At 50.4% G+C, this 14,754-nt stretch overlaps 3 non-coding genes across 3 annotated transcripts; all 3 read left to right on the forward strand.

Moving 5' to 3' along the window:
* Positions 1 to 864: 864 nt before the first annotated feature.
* Positions 865 to 983, forward strand: LOC134135410 (5S ribosomal RNA). The gene has a single exon (XR_009957268.1). It is a non-coding gene; the product is annotated as a 5S ribosomal RNA (ribosomal RNA).
* A 1,070-nt stretch (positions 984 to 2,053) lies between these two features.
* Positions 2,054 to 2,172, forward strand: LOC134135411 (5S ribosomal RNA). Its single transcript, XR_009957269.1, has one exon. It is a non-coding gene; the product is annotated as a 5S ribosomal RNA (ribosomal RNA).
* A 720-nt stretch (positions 2,173 to 2,892) lies between these two features.
* LOC134135412 (5S ribosomal RNA) lies at positions 2,893 to 3,011 on the forward strand. The gene has a single exon (XR_009957270.1). It is a non-coding gene; the product is annotated as a 5S ribosomal RNA (ribosomal RNA).
* Positions 3,012 to 14,754: the final 11,743 nt, after the last annotated feature.

Genomic DNA, 14,754 nt, shown 5'->3' on the forward strand with positions numbered 1-14,754 from the left:
TGCGACTATGTGAAACCAAATGCTTGAGCAGAGAGAGGAGCCATCAAATTTGACGGCATCACATTTTGGCAGGTAGGACAGTGGCTGTGCCGTTGAATACCCGACGACGCGTGACAAAGACGCGTGTGTGTCTTTTAAAAGGCACCGTGGCAGGCTGAGCTTTCGCTTACGGCCATACCACCCTGAACACGCCCGATCTCGTCTGATCTCGGAAGCTAAGCAGGGTCGGGCCCCGGCCAGCGGTTTTCTTCGCGACAAGCGCACGCTGACCGTGTAGGTTTTCCGCAACCTTATTGAAAAATTGCCGATGGACTCAAGCTGCAGCATTCAAGAATTTCGGTTCATGTGTATGCGACTATGTGAAACCAAATGCTTGAGCAGAGAGAGGAGCCATCAAATTTGACGGCATCACATTTTGGCAGGTAGGACAGTGGCTGTGCCGTTGAATACCCGACGACGCGTGACAAAGACGCGTGTGTGTCTTTTAAAAGGCACCGTGGCAGGCTGAGCTTTCGCTTACGGCCATACCACCCTGAACACGCCCGATCTCGTCTGATCTCGGAAGCTAAGCAGGGTCGGGCCCCGGCCAGCGGTTTTCTTCGCGACAAGCGCACGCTGACCGTGTAGTTTTTCCGCAACCTTATTGAAAAATTGCCAATGGACTCAAGCTGCAGCATTCAAGAATTTCGGTTCATTTGTATGCGACTATGTGAAACCAAATGCTTGAGCAGAGAGAGGAGCCATCAAATTTGACGGCATCACATTTTGGCAGGTAGGACAGTGGCTGTGCCGTTGAATACCCGACGACGCGTGACAAAGACGCGTGTGTGTCTTTTAAAAGGCACCGTGGCAGGCTGAGCTTTCGCTTACGGCCATACCACCCTGAACACGCCCGATCTCGTCTGATCTCGGAAGCTAAGCAGGGTCGGGCCTGGTCAGTACTTGGATGGGAGACCGCCTGGGAATACCAGGTGCTGTAAGCTTTTTCTCCCTTTTTCTTCCTCTCCTCTTTACAAAGAGCAGGGGAATGGGCTGCCTCTTCGGGCGACTCCGACAGGAACGCTCGTGGCCCCGGCCAGCGGTTTTCTTCGCGACAAGCGCACGCTGACCGTGTAGGTTTTCCGCAACCTTATTGAAAAATTGCCGATGGACTCAAGCTGCAGCATTCAAGAATTTCGGTTCATGTGTATGCGACTATGTGAAACCAAATGCTTGAGCAGAGAGAGGAGCCATCAAATTTGACGGCATCACATTTTGGCAGGTAGGACAGTGGCTGTGCCGTTGAATACCCGACGACGCGTGACAAAGACGCGTGTGTGTCTTTTAAAAGGCACCGTGGCAGGCTGAGCTTTCGCTTACGGCCATACCACCCTGAACACGCCCGATCTCGTCTGATCTCGGAAGCTAAGCAGGGTCGGGCCCCGGCCAGCGGTTTTCTTCGCGACAAGCGCACGCTGACCGTGTAGGTTTTCCGCAACCTTATTGAAAAATTGCCGATGGACTCAAGCTGCAGCATTCAAGAATTTCGGTTCATGTGTATGCGACTATGTGAAACCAAATGCTTGAGCAGAGAGAGGAGCCATCAAATTTGACGGCATCACATTTTGGCAGGTAGGACAGTGGCTGTGCCGTTGAATACCCGACGACGCGTGACAAAGACGCGTGTGTGTCTTTTAAAAGGCACCGTGGCAGGCTGAGCTTTCGCTTACGGCCATACCACCCTGAACACGCCCGATCTCGTCTGATCTCGGAAGCTAAGCAGGGTCGGGCCCCGGCCAGCGGTTTTCTTCGCGACAAGCGCACGCTGACCGTGTAGTTTTTCCGCAACCTTATTGAAAAATTGCCAATGGACTCAAGCTGCAGCATTCAAGAATTTCGGTTCATGTGTATGCGACTATGTGAAACCAAATGCTTGAGCAGAGAGAGGAGCCATCAAATTTGACGGCATCACATTTTGGCAGGTAGGACAGTGGCTGTGCCGTTGAATACCCGACGACGCGTGACAAAGACGCGTGTGTGTCTTTTAAAAGGCACCGTGGCAGGCTGAGCTTTCGCTTACGGCCATACCACCCTGAACACGCCCGATCTCGTCTGATCTCGGAAGCTAAGCAGGGTCGGGCCTGGTCAGTACTTGGATGGGAGACCGCCTGGGAATACCAGGTGCTGTAAGCTTTTTCTCCCTTTTTCTTCCTCTCCTCTTTACAAAGAGCAGGGGAATGGGCTGCCTCTTCGGGCGACTCCGACAGGAACGCTCGTGGCCCCGGCCAGCGGTTTTCTTCGCGACAAGCGCACGCTGACCGTGTAGGTTTTCCGCAACCTTATTGAAAAATTGCCGATGGACTCAAGCTGCAGCATTCAAGAATTTCGGTTCATGTGTATGCGACTATGTGAAACCAAATGCTTGAGCAGAGAGAGGAGCCATCAAATTTGACGGCATCACATTTTGGCAGGTAGGACAGTGGCTGTGCCGTTGAATACCCGACGACGCGTGACAAAGACGCGTGTGTGTCTTTTAAAAGGCACCGTGGCAGGCTGAGCTTTCGCTTACGGCCATACCACCCTGAACACGCCCGATCTCGTCTGATCTCGGAAGCTAAGCAGGGTCGGGCCCCGGCCAGCGGTTTTCTTTGCGACAAGCGCACGCTGACCGTGTAGTTTTTCCGCAACCTTATTGAAAAATTGCTGATGGACTCAAGCTGCAGCATTCAAGAATTTCGGTTCATGTGTATGCGACTATGTGAAACCAAATGCTTGAGCAGAGAGAGGAGCCATCAAATTTGACGGCATCACATTTTGGCAGGTAGGACAGTGGCTGTGCCGTTGAATACCCGACGACGCGTGACAAAGACGCGTGTGTGTCTTTTAAAAGGCACCGTGGCAGGCTGAGCTTTCGCTTACGGCCATACCACCCTGAACACGCCCGATCTCGTCTGATCTCGGAAGCTAAGCAGGGTCGGGCCTGGTCAGTACTTGGATGGGAGACCGCCTGGGAATACCAGGTGCTGTAAGCTTTTTCTCCCTTTTTCTTCCTCTCCTCTTTACAAAGAGCAGGGGAATGGGCTGCCTCTTCGGGCGACTCCGACAGGAACGCTCGTGGCCCCGGCCAGCGGTTTTCTTCGCGACAAGCGCACGCTGACCGTGTAGGTTTTCCGCAACCTTATTGAAAAATTGCCGATGGACTCAAGCTGCAGCATTCAAGAATTTCGGTTCATGTGTATGCGACTATGTGAAACCAAATGCTTGAGCAGAGAGAGGAGCCATCAAATTTGACGGCATCACATTTTGGCAGGTAGGACAGTGGCTGTGCCGTTGAATACCCGACGACGCGTGACAAAGACGCGTGTGTCTTTTAAAAGGCACCGTGGCAGGCTGAGCTTTCGCTTACGGCCATACCACCCTGAACACGCCCGATCTCGTCTGATCTCGGAAGCTAAGCAGGGTCGGGCCCCGGCCAGCGGTTTTCTTCGCGACAAGCGCACGCTGACCGTGTAGGTTTTCCGCAACCTTATTGAAAAATTGCCGATGGACTCAAGCTGCAGCATTCAAGAATTTCGGTTCATGTGTATGCGACTATGTGAAACCAAATGCTTGAGCAGAGAGAGGAGCCATCAAATTTGACGGCATCACATTTTGGCAGGTAGGACAGTGGCTGTGCCGTTGAATACCCGACGACGCGTGACAAAGACGCGTGTGTCTTTTAAAAGGCACCGTGGCAGGCTGAGCTTTCGCTTACGGCCATACCACCCTGAACACGCCCCCCCCGGAAGTCAGCTGTGAGTAGTGAGTAGTGAGAGCGAGCGGCAAAAGTTTGAAAGTTTGACAGTTCGACACGTTTGTGCTGACAGTGTTTTCAGCCGGAGAGTCTCACAGCAGAACAGACCCCCCCGACAGCCCGGCTGTTTGGGGGATCCTGCTCCCTGTGAGGGAAGTGACGGATTGATCGCATGGCTAACCAAAAAGGACCGGAGATGAGACGCACCAAACAGAACACGGATGACGGACGAGACGACAAAATAAACTACGAGAAAAAGTTAACACTGAATGTGGAGATCGAAGGGGACGATAGAGTGACTATGATGGAGCTGCTACGTAAAGTGAAGGAGGAGTGCGGTGAGGTGGTCGGATGCAGATACAAGACCCCCAAGAACTATGAGCTCACAATGAGAACTGAAGGAGGGAAGGTGAAGCTAATGGACGGTCTGAAAATCCATAACAATACGGTCACGGCAAGTGAAATAAATAAAGACGAGATGGTGGTGTCGTTCATAAACTTACCGATATACATCGGCGACGATACAATAATCAAGAAACTTTTAGACTGGGGAGTGACTCCGGTGTCAAACATTAGGAGACGGGTGTGGCCGGGAACCGAGATTGTGGACGGGACCAGATACATGCGGGTCAGGTTCACAGAGACAGTTAAGTCGCTCCCGTATTCGGCTAAGTTTGAGACCGCAGGAGGAGCCGAACACTTCAGAGTGATACATGACAGGCAGATAAAAGTCTGCCGACTCTGCATTCAGCCGGGCCATATAGTTCGAGATTGCCCGGACTTCAGGTGTTTCAAGTGTGGCCAGCAAGGTCACTACGCCAGAGAGTGCGCGGAGGAGCAAGAGGAGGAGGAGCGGCGGCAGGAGAAGGAGAAGACGGGAGACGGATGCCGGAGCGAGGAGGCGGACGACGGCGAGGACCGAAGCCCGAGCGGAAGCGGAGGCGGAGACGCGGATCCGACAGCAGGAGCAGAAGGGGAAGGAGAGGAGAGGATGCAGGAGGAAGGAGAGCAGGACGGAGCGGAGCAGGACGGAGGTGGGGCGACAGTAAGGGAGACAACGACGGCCGGAGTGGGGGAAACGGAGACTGTCACAAGAGGGGGGAGAGAGAGAGCTGCAGGAGCCAAAGAGAGGAGCGGAGGTACGGACGGGGGAGAAAGCGATGGGGAAATGGAAGGGGAGGGAGGGCAGGGAACGAGTGGGGGTGCCGAGGAGGTGGTGAGTGGGATGGAGTGGGAAGGCTCTGATACGTCTTTGAGTGAGGGAGAGGTCTTGGAGAAAGTTGGTGAGGTGAGGAAAAGGCACCAAACCACGAGACAGAGCAAGAGGTTGGAACAAATTAAAAAGAAAGCAGCCAAATGATACTGTGGACACCTCTGCTAAAATTACTAATGATGCTCAGCCTGTCCTCATTTAACTGCAATGGGCTCAGAGACCGAGACAGAAGACAGCAAACCCTGCTGGTGTGTGACGCTGACATTATTTGCTTACAAGAGACTCATTGGGACAATGCGTGTGTGAGAGAGACGGAGAGAGGATGGACTGGTGAGATGTATGCAAATAATGGGGGAGATAAATCAAGGGGGGTGGCAATCTTAGTGAAGAAGGGTGTGATTCAGAATGTTACAAAGTGTGTGGATGACGGGGAAGGGCGAATGATTGGGATTTCTTTTGAACACAATGGGGGAAAGTATAAGTTAATAAACTTATATGCGCCAAATGAGGAGAGAGAGAGAAAAGGTTTTTTTGAGAGGATGGGAGAAATGTGCAACAACAACTGTATGATTGTGGGGGATTTTAATGTGTGGTGTGGCAGGTTAGACGCGTCATCGAGTGTGTGTTACAGGAGCGACTCGTCGAGAGGTGTGCTGAAGAGGATGATGAAAGACAGAGGGATGATGGACGTATGGAGAGAGAGGAACCCGAAAGGAAGGGCTTTCTCTAGAAGACAAGTGGTGAGAGGTGTTCTAAAGCAAAGCAGGATAGACTTAGTCTTGGGAGCTAAGAGCATAGCAGACAGGATAGGGAGGATAGAATACAAAGTCACTGCACTAAGCGACCACATGGTTCTGCAGTTTAGTTTAAACCAACCAAGTGAAAGGAGGGGAGGTGGAGTGTGGTGTCTGAATAGTGAACTGGTGAAAGATGAACAGTATAAAAAGAAAGTGAGAGAGTGGATAAACATGAGAAAGAATGACCGCATGTATGAGGAGGATGTTGGCAGGTGGTGGGAGAAATTGAAAGCAGAAATTAAAAAGCTCAGCATAAAGCACAGCAGAGACAGGAACAGGAGAGCGAGGAAGAGGGAGAGGGAACTTAAGGAGGAGCTAGAAAGAGAGGTAGAGAGGATAGATGAGGAGGGAGGTGATTTGGAAAACTATATAAGAATTAGAGATGAGCTGAAGGAGATAGAACAGAGAAAGTGCAACGGAGCAGTAGTCAGGAGCAGGGCGAGACATGTGATTGAGGGAGAGAAATGTACAAGGTTTTTTCTAGGGCTAGAGAAAACAAAACAGAAGAGGAATTACTTAGAGAAGGTAGAAGGAAAAGAGGGAGAAGGAATTACAGACTTTGTCGAGATAGTAGTAAGGGTAGAAGAATTTTACAGGGAATTATTCAGTGGAGGAGAAGCAGATGAAGAAAGCATAAGGTTGGTGTTGGAGAAAGTGGAAGGGAAGCTGTGTGAGGACGATAGGGAGATGTGTGAGGGTAACATAGGGACAGGAGAAATAGAAGCAGCAATAGCAGGACTTGGCAGGAATAGGAGTCCGGGGATAGATGGAATCACAGGGGAGTTTTACATGGAATTCAGGGAAGAACTAGTGCCGGTGTTAGATAGAGTGTTTAGATGGACAGAAGAGGGGGATAGGATGACGACAGGAATGGCGACAGGGCTGGTCAGCATCATTTACAAGAAAGGGAATAGGGATAGATTAGAAAACTACAGACCACTTACAATGTTGAACACAGATTATAAGATACTAGCACGGGTGTTAGCCAACAGGATAAAGAGAGTTATCGGGACGGTGGTAGGGAGCACGCAGGCTTATAGTGTACCAGGCAGGGACATAGCTGACACAGTAAGCAGCATCAGAGACACTATAGAATTTATGAAGAGGGGAAAAGGAGGGGCTGTAATGAGTTTAGATTTAAATAAGGCATTTGACAGGGTTGACCACACCTACTTGCACAGGGTGTTGGAGAAAATGGGGTTTGGGCACAGGCTAAGGGGATGGATCAGGAGGATGTATGACAGAGCATACAGCTGCGTCAAAATTAATGGGATAGTGACAGACGCGTTCAGGCTAGAAAGGTCGGTCAGGCAAGGTTGTCCAATGTCAGCACTGCTGTACTCACTGGCAGCCGAGCCACTAGCACAACTGTTAAGACAGAATAAAAAAATCAGGGGAATAGAGCTACCAGGAGGACAAATGAGTCTATTGTACCAATATGCGGACGACACAACAGTCACAGTGAAGGACAAGGAGAGCATAGGGGAGGTACTAGATAGCTTAGAGCTGTATGGGAGGGCATCGGGGGCTAAAGTGAACATAGAGAAGTCAGAGATCATGTATATAGGCGAGGGGTGTACAGGAAGGGTGGAGATAGGTTTAAGAGAGAAACAGGATTACTTCAGAGTGTTGGGAGTCAACCTAGGGATTAAGCACAAGGAGGGGAGAGATATGCAATATGAAGGGATTGTGAACAACATCAGGAGAACACTAGGGTTTTGGAGGCAAAGGGGGCTAGGGTTGAAAGGGAAGGTGGTTGTGGTCAATACATTAGTGGTGAGTAGGTTAGTGTATGTTATGAATGTGCTGGATGTACCTGAGAGGGTGATGAAGGAGGTGGAGAGAGAAGTGAATGAGTTTCTGTGGGATGGGAAGGGAGTCAGAATAGCCAGGGAAGTGATGGAAAATGAGTACGAGGACGGAGGACTGAAACTGATCAATTTAGAGAAAAAGAAGAAGGCACTCAGGGTGAAAATGATGGTGAGGTATCTAAGGAACAACAGTGATCAGATATGGAAAATCTTTCTAAAAGAAGCGGTGGATAAATGTGGTGGGTGCGGAGACAGTGCTGTGTACATGGAACTGAAGAAAGGGATGATGAGTGAAGTGTCTGATTTCCACAAAGAAATGCTGGGAGCATGGGGGGAGTTTGTGAAATGTGTGAAGTATGAATGCAGGAGTGTGAAGCAAGTCTGGGAGCAGCCGGTGTTTCTGAATCCCAAAATCACATGGGATGGGGAAACACTGTACAACAGGCTGATGTGGAGGGCGGGGTTCAGGAAGGTGAGAGACTTGGTGTATGAATATGTACCCGGGTTTATGAGAGCACAGGTGATAGTGGATGAGGTGAGGAGCAGGGGTGATGAAATGTGGATGGGGACAGCAGAGGGGCTGATGGATAAGATAAAGGGGGGGATGCCCAGAGAGTGGAAGGAGATGATTGAGAGGGAGAATGTGGTGGATGAGGAAGGAGAGATCGAGCTGCACATAGGAGAAAGTGAGAAGATGGTGAACCTGATGAATGTGAAAACCAGAGTGCTGTACAAATGCCTAAGAGGGAGGGAGGTGAGGAGACCAGCCGCAGAGAAAGTATGGCCAAGAGTGATTGAGGACATGGAGGTGAAAAGAATATGGACGAACTTGAGAGTGAAATGGAACAGCAGTGAATGTGAGAACTTTGACTTTCTGCTTAGACACAATAGGGTCTTTAACAACTTAATCATAAGCAAGTTTGATATGAATGTGAAGAAAGAATGCGACGTATGTGGAGTGGAAGTAGAAACATGCATGCATGAGTTTGTTGAATGTTCTGAGTTGCAGGTGTACTTCCAGAAATTGAAGGGGATAATCAACAAGTGTTGGGAAGAAAAATATGTCGAGAGAATGGAGTGGAAGGAACTGTGGCTGTTTGGAGCGGGAGGTAAAAGGGAAGGGGTGAGTCTCTTAAATTACATGCTGAGCCATGCAAGGTATGCGGTCAAAATGAGGAGAAACCTGGCCCATTACGAGAGGAGAAAGGCCGACGTCTGGTGCATGTTTAAAAGCGGTTTGCAGAGGAACGTCAAGCTGATGTATGGAGCCTTAGAAAAGGAGGACTTTGAAAGTGGGTTCATCGCAGGCAGCACCCTAATAAGGATACGGGGAGATGGTGAAATACAGATTGACTGGGGTTAGCAAAGTTGCCTCTCCAGTTAAGAGCGCCTTTTGAGTTGGGGCAATTTGATTTTGTATTTTGTACTGGTATATCTTTGTGTTGTGCTGTTTGATTATGCTTTGCTCTCTGTTTGATTTAGGTGCTTGTGTCGACGCGATGCAAGCTCCAATACTGTGTAAATCTGTACAATGTCTTTTGTAACTTTTTGATAATAAAAAAAAAAAAAAAAAAAAAAAAACACGCCCGATCTCGTCTGATCTCGGAAGCTAAGCAGGGTCGGGCCTGGTCAGTACTTGGATGGGAGACCGCCTGGGAATACCAGGTGCTGTAAGCTTTTTCTCCCTTTTTCTTCCTCTCCTCTTTACAAAGAGCAGGGGAATGGGCTGCCTCTTCGGGCGACTCCGACAGGAACGCTCGTGGCCCCGGCCAGCGGTTTTCTTCGCGACAAGCGCACGCTGACCGTGTAGGTTTTCCGCAACCTTATTGAAAAATTGCCGATGGACTCAAGCTGCAGCATTCAAGAATTTCGGTTCATGTGTATGCGACTATGTGAAACCAAATGCTTGAGCAGAGAGAGGAGCCATCAAATTTGACGGCATCACATTTTGGCAGGTAGGACAGTGGCTGTGCCGTTGAATACCCGACGACGCGTGACAAAGACGCGTGTGTCTTTTAAAAGGCACCGTGGCAGGCTGAGCTTTCGCTTACGGCCATACCACCCTGAACACGCCCGATCTCGTCTGATCTCGGAAGCTAAGCAGGGTCGGGCCCCGGCCAGCGGTTTTCTTCGCGACAAGCGCACGCTGACCGTGTAGGTTTTCCGCAACCTTATTGAAAAATTGCCGATGGACTCAAGCTGCAGCATTCAAGAATTTCGGTTCATGTGTATGCGACTATGTGAAACCAAATGCTTGAGCAGAGAGAGGAGCCATCAAATTTGACGGCATCACATTTTGGCAGGTAGGACAGTGGCTGTGCCGTTGAATACCCGACGACGCGTGACAAAGACGCGTGTGTCTTTTAAAAGGCACCGTGGCAGGCTGAGCTTTCGCTTACGGCCATACCACCCTGAACACGCCCGATCTCGTCTGATCTCGGAAGCTAAGCAGGGTCGGGCCCCGGCCAGCGGTTTTCTTCGCGACAAGCGCACGCTGACCGTGTAGGTTTTCCGCAACCTTATTGAAAAATTGCCGATGGACTCAAGCTGCAGCATTCAAGAATTTCGGTTCATGTGTATGTGACTATGTGAAACCAAATGCTTGAGCAGAGAGAGGAGCCATCAAATTTGACGGCATCACATTTTGGCAGGTAGGACAGTGGCTGTGCCGTTGAATACCCGACGACGCGTGACAAAGACGCGTGTGTGTCTTTTAAAAGGCACCGTGGCAGGCTGAGCTTTCGCTTACGGCCATACCACCCTGAACACGCCCAGGGGAGGAGCCTGTGGAGAGGAGCTGAGTGAGACCCCAGAGCAGCTGTTCAGCTCACAGAGAGAACAAGGACAAACATTTTGAGGTAAATCCTGGTCGATTTTGTTGCAAGGACTTGAGACTGAACGAACTTCCCCCCGACAGCTTCAGCTGTCAGGGGGGGAACCTTTTTGACGGGAAACCAAGAGCAGAATGGAGGAAATGCTGGGAGAGGAGAGTGGAAGTAAGTGCGACCAGAAAGCTAAAATGAAGTCTACAACGTATGAGAAAAAGTTAACAGTGCTGGTGGACATAGTCGGAGAAGAGAGAATAACGATGATGGGCATGCTAAGAAAAATAAAAGAGGACTGTGGAGTGGTGACAGGCTGCAGATATAAGACTCCCAAACAATACGAGGTGACAATGCAAACAAATACAGGCAAAGAACGCCTAATGGACGGAGTAATGATCGGGGAGACCAGAATTCTGGCAAGAGACATCCAAACGGACGAAATGGTGGTTTCTTTCCTCGCTCTCCCCATATACTTGGAAGACAAGGAGATAACGGAGAGGCTGAGGGAATGGGGGGTGAAGGCAGTCTCCGGGATAAGGAGGAGGATGTGGCCGGGCACCGACATTGCCGACGGGACAAGATTTGTAAAAGTCAAGTTCACAGACACAGTGAAATCACTACCGTACTCTACTAAGTTTAATGTAGAGGGAGGGGCAGAACACTTTCGGGTCATACACGACAGACAAGTGAAGGTGTGCCGACTATGCATCCAGCCGGGCCACGTGGTGAGAGACTGCCCGGAGTTTAAATGTTTCAAATGTGGCAGGAGAGGGCACTACGCACGGGAGTGCGAAGAGAACAATTGTAACACCTGCGGCATGGGAGGGATATGGTGTATGTGTGCAGAGCCCGAGACGCCTGGAGGAGAGACAAAGAGGGACTCCTGCGCCGCTGCGGACCAAAAGACCAAAGAGACGACGGAGAGAGCACAGAGAGCTGACCCGACGGGGGGAAGCGGGGAGACGACGGAGAGAGCAGAGAGTCCAGGCCCGGATCCCACAGCAGGAGCGGAAGGAGCAGGAGCAGGAGAAGTGCGGATGGAGGAGGAAGGAGAGCAGGACGGAGAGCAGCGAGAAGGAGAGGCGCAGGACGGTGATGAGGCGACAACGATGGAAGGAGAGGGGGAAACGGAGACTGTCAACGGAAGGGAGAGAGAGGGAGAGGCAGGAGCCAGAGAGATGGGCGGGGGAGAAAGTGAGGCAAAGAGGGAAGGGGTAGGAGAGCGGGGAACGAGTGAGGGTGCTGAGGAGCTGCAGAGTGGGATGGAGTGGGAAGGCTCTGATACGTCCCTGAGTGAGGGAGATGTCATGGAGAAAGTGGGTGAGGTGAGGAAAAGGACACAAACCACGAGAAAGAGTAAAAGATTGGGGCAAATGAAAAAGAAAGCAGCTAGATGATGCTGGTGTGCGAAGCTGGCATTATATGCCTACAAGAGACTCATTGGGACAATAATTGTGCGAGAGAGACTGAGAGAGGGGGCGATCAGTGGGATGCATGTGAATAATGGGGGAGATAAATCCAGGGGGTGGTAATCCCAGTGAATGCGAATGTTAGAAAGTGTGTAGATGTTGGGGAAGGGAGAATGAATGGGATTTAATTTATTATGGAAAGACATGTAAGCATGATAAACAAAGATGTCAATAAGGATTTGTTTAACAGTGGGTTAATTAAGGGGAGCACCTTTCTTAGGGAAAAAGAAGATGGAGAACTCCTGCTGCACTTTGGATGAAAGAAAAAAATGTGTTAAATTAAACTGTGCGCAACGTGTTTGACTATGTATGTAAATGACTGGAAAATGTGATTGAAAATGATTTTTTGATAATAAAAAAAAAAAAAAAAAAAAAAACACGCCCGATCTCGTCTGATCTCGGAAGCTAAGCAGGGTCGGGCCTGGTCAGTACTTGGATGGGAGACCGCCTGGGAATACCAGGTGCTGTAAGTTTTTTCTCCCTTTTTCTTCCTCTCCTCTTTACAAAGAGCAGGGGAATGGGCTGCCTCTTCGGGCGACTCCGACAGGAACGCTCGTGGCCCCGGCCAGCGGTTTTCTTCGCGACAAGCGCACGCTGACCGTGTAGGTTTTCCGCAACCTTATTGAAAAATTGCCGATGGACTCAAGCTGCAGCATTCAAGAATTTCGGTTCATGTGTATGCGACTATGTGAAACCAAATGCTTGAGCAGAGAGAGGAGCCATCAAATTTGACGGCATCACATTTTGGCAGGTAGGACAGTGGCTGTGCCGTTGAATACCCGACGACGCGTGACAAAGACGCGTGTGTCTTTTAAAAGGCACCGTGGCAGGCTGAGCTTTCGCTTACGGCCATACCACCCTGAACACGCCCGATCTCGTCTGATCTCGGAAGCTAAGCAGGGTCGGGCCCCGGCCAGCGGTTTTCTTCGCGACAAGCGCACGCTGACCGTGTAGGTTTTCCGCAACCTTATTGAAAAATTGCCGATGGACTCAAGCTGCAGCATTCAAGAATTTCGGTTCATGTGTATGCGACTATGTGAAACCAAATGCTTGAGCAGAGAGAGGAGCCATCAAATTTGACGGCATCACATTTTGGCAGGTAGGACAGTGGCTGTGCCGTTGAATACCCGACGACGCGTGACAAAGACGCGTGTGTCTTTTAAAAGGCACCGTGGCAGGCTGAGCTTTCGCTTACGGCCATACCACCCTGAACACGCCCGATCTCGTCTGATCTCGGAAGCTAAGCAGGGTCGGGCCCCGGCCAGCGGTTTTCTTCGCGACAAGCGCACGCTGACCGTGTAGGTTTTCCGCAACCTTATTGAAAAATTGCCGATGGACTCAAGCTGCAGCATTCAAGAATTTCGGTTCATGTGTATGCGACTATGTGAAACCAAATGCTTGAGCAGAGAGAGGAGCCATCAAATTTGACGGCATCACATTTTGGCAGGTAGGACAGTGGCTGTGCCGTTGAATACCCGACGACGCGTGACAAAGACGCGTGTGTGTCTTTTAAAAGGCACCGTGGCAGGCTGAGCTTTCGCTTACGGCCATACCACCCTGAACACGCCCGATCTCGTCTGATCTCGGAAGCTAAGCAGGGTCGGGCCCCGGCCAGCGGTTTTCTTTGCGACAAGCGCACGCTGACCGTGTAGTTTTTCCGCAACCTTATTGAAAAATTGCTGATGGACTCAAGCTGCAGCATTCAAGAATTTCGGTTCATGTGTATGCGACTATGTGAAACCAAATGCTTGAGCAGAGAGAGGAGCCATCAAATTTGACGGCATCACATTTTGGCAGGTAGGACAGTGGCTGTGCCGTTGAATACCCGACGACGCGTGACAAAGACGCGTGTGTGTCTTTTAAAAGGCACCGTGGCAGGCTGAGCTTTCGCTTACGGCCATACCACCCTGAACACGCCCAGGGGAGGAGCCTGTGGAGAGGAGCTGAGTGAGACCCCAGAGCAGCTGTTCAGCTCACAGAGAGAACAAGGACAAACATTTTGAGGTAAATCCTGGTCGATTTTGTTGCAAGGACTTGAGACTGAACGAACTTCCCCCCGACAGCTTCAGCTGTCAGGGGGGGAACCTTTTTGACGGGAAACCAAGAGCAGAATGGAGGAAATGCTGGGAGAGGAGAGTGGAAGTAAGTGCGACCAGAAAGCTAAAATGAAGTCTGCAACGTATGAGAAAAAGTTAACAGTGCTGGTGGACATAGTCGGAGAAGAGAGAATAACGATGATGGGCATGCTAAGAAAAATAAAAGAGGACTGTGGAGTGGTGACAGGCTGCAGATATAAGACTCCCAAACAATACGAGGTGACAATGCAAACAAATACAGGCAAAGAACGCCTAATGGACGGAGTAATGATCGGGGAGACCAGAATTCTGGCAAGAGACATCCAAACGGACGAAATGGTGGTTTCTTTCCTCGCTCTCCCCATATACTTGGAAGACAAGGAGATAACCGAGAGGCTGAGGGAATGGGGGGTGAAGGCAGTCTCCGGGATAAGGAGGAGGATGTGGCCGGGCACCGACATTGCCGACGGGACAAGATTTGTAAAAGTCAAGTTCACAGACACAGTGAAATCACTACCGTACTCTACTAAGTTTAATGTAGAGGGAGGGGCAGAACACTTTCGGGTCATACACGACAGACAAGTGAAGGTGTGCCGACTATGCATCCAGCCGGGCCACGTGGTGAGAGACTGCCCGGAGTTTAAATGTTTCAAATGTGGCAGGAGAGGGCACTACGCACGGGAGTGCGAAGAGAACAATTGTAACACCTGCGGCATGGGAGGGATATGGTGTATGTGTGCAGAGCCCGAGACGCCTGGAGGAGAGACAAAGAGGGACTCCTGCGCCGCTGCG

Source organism: Pungitius pungitius, chromosome 13 (genome assembly GCF_949316345.1).
Source record: "Pungitius pungitius chromosome 13, fPunPun2.1, whole genome shotgun sequence".
In the NCBI taxonomy this organism is placed as follows: domain Eukaryota; kingdom Metazoa; phylum Chordata; class Actinopteri; order Perciformes; family Gasterosteidae; genus Pungitius; species Pungitius pungitius.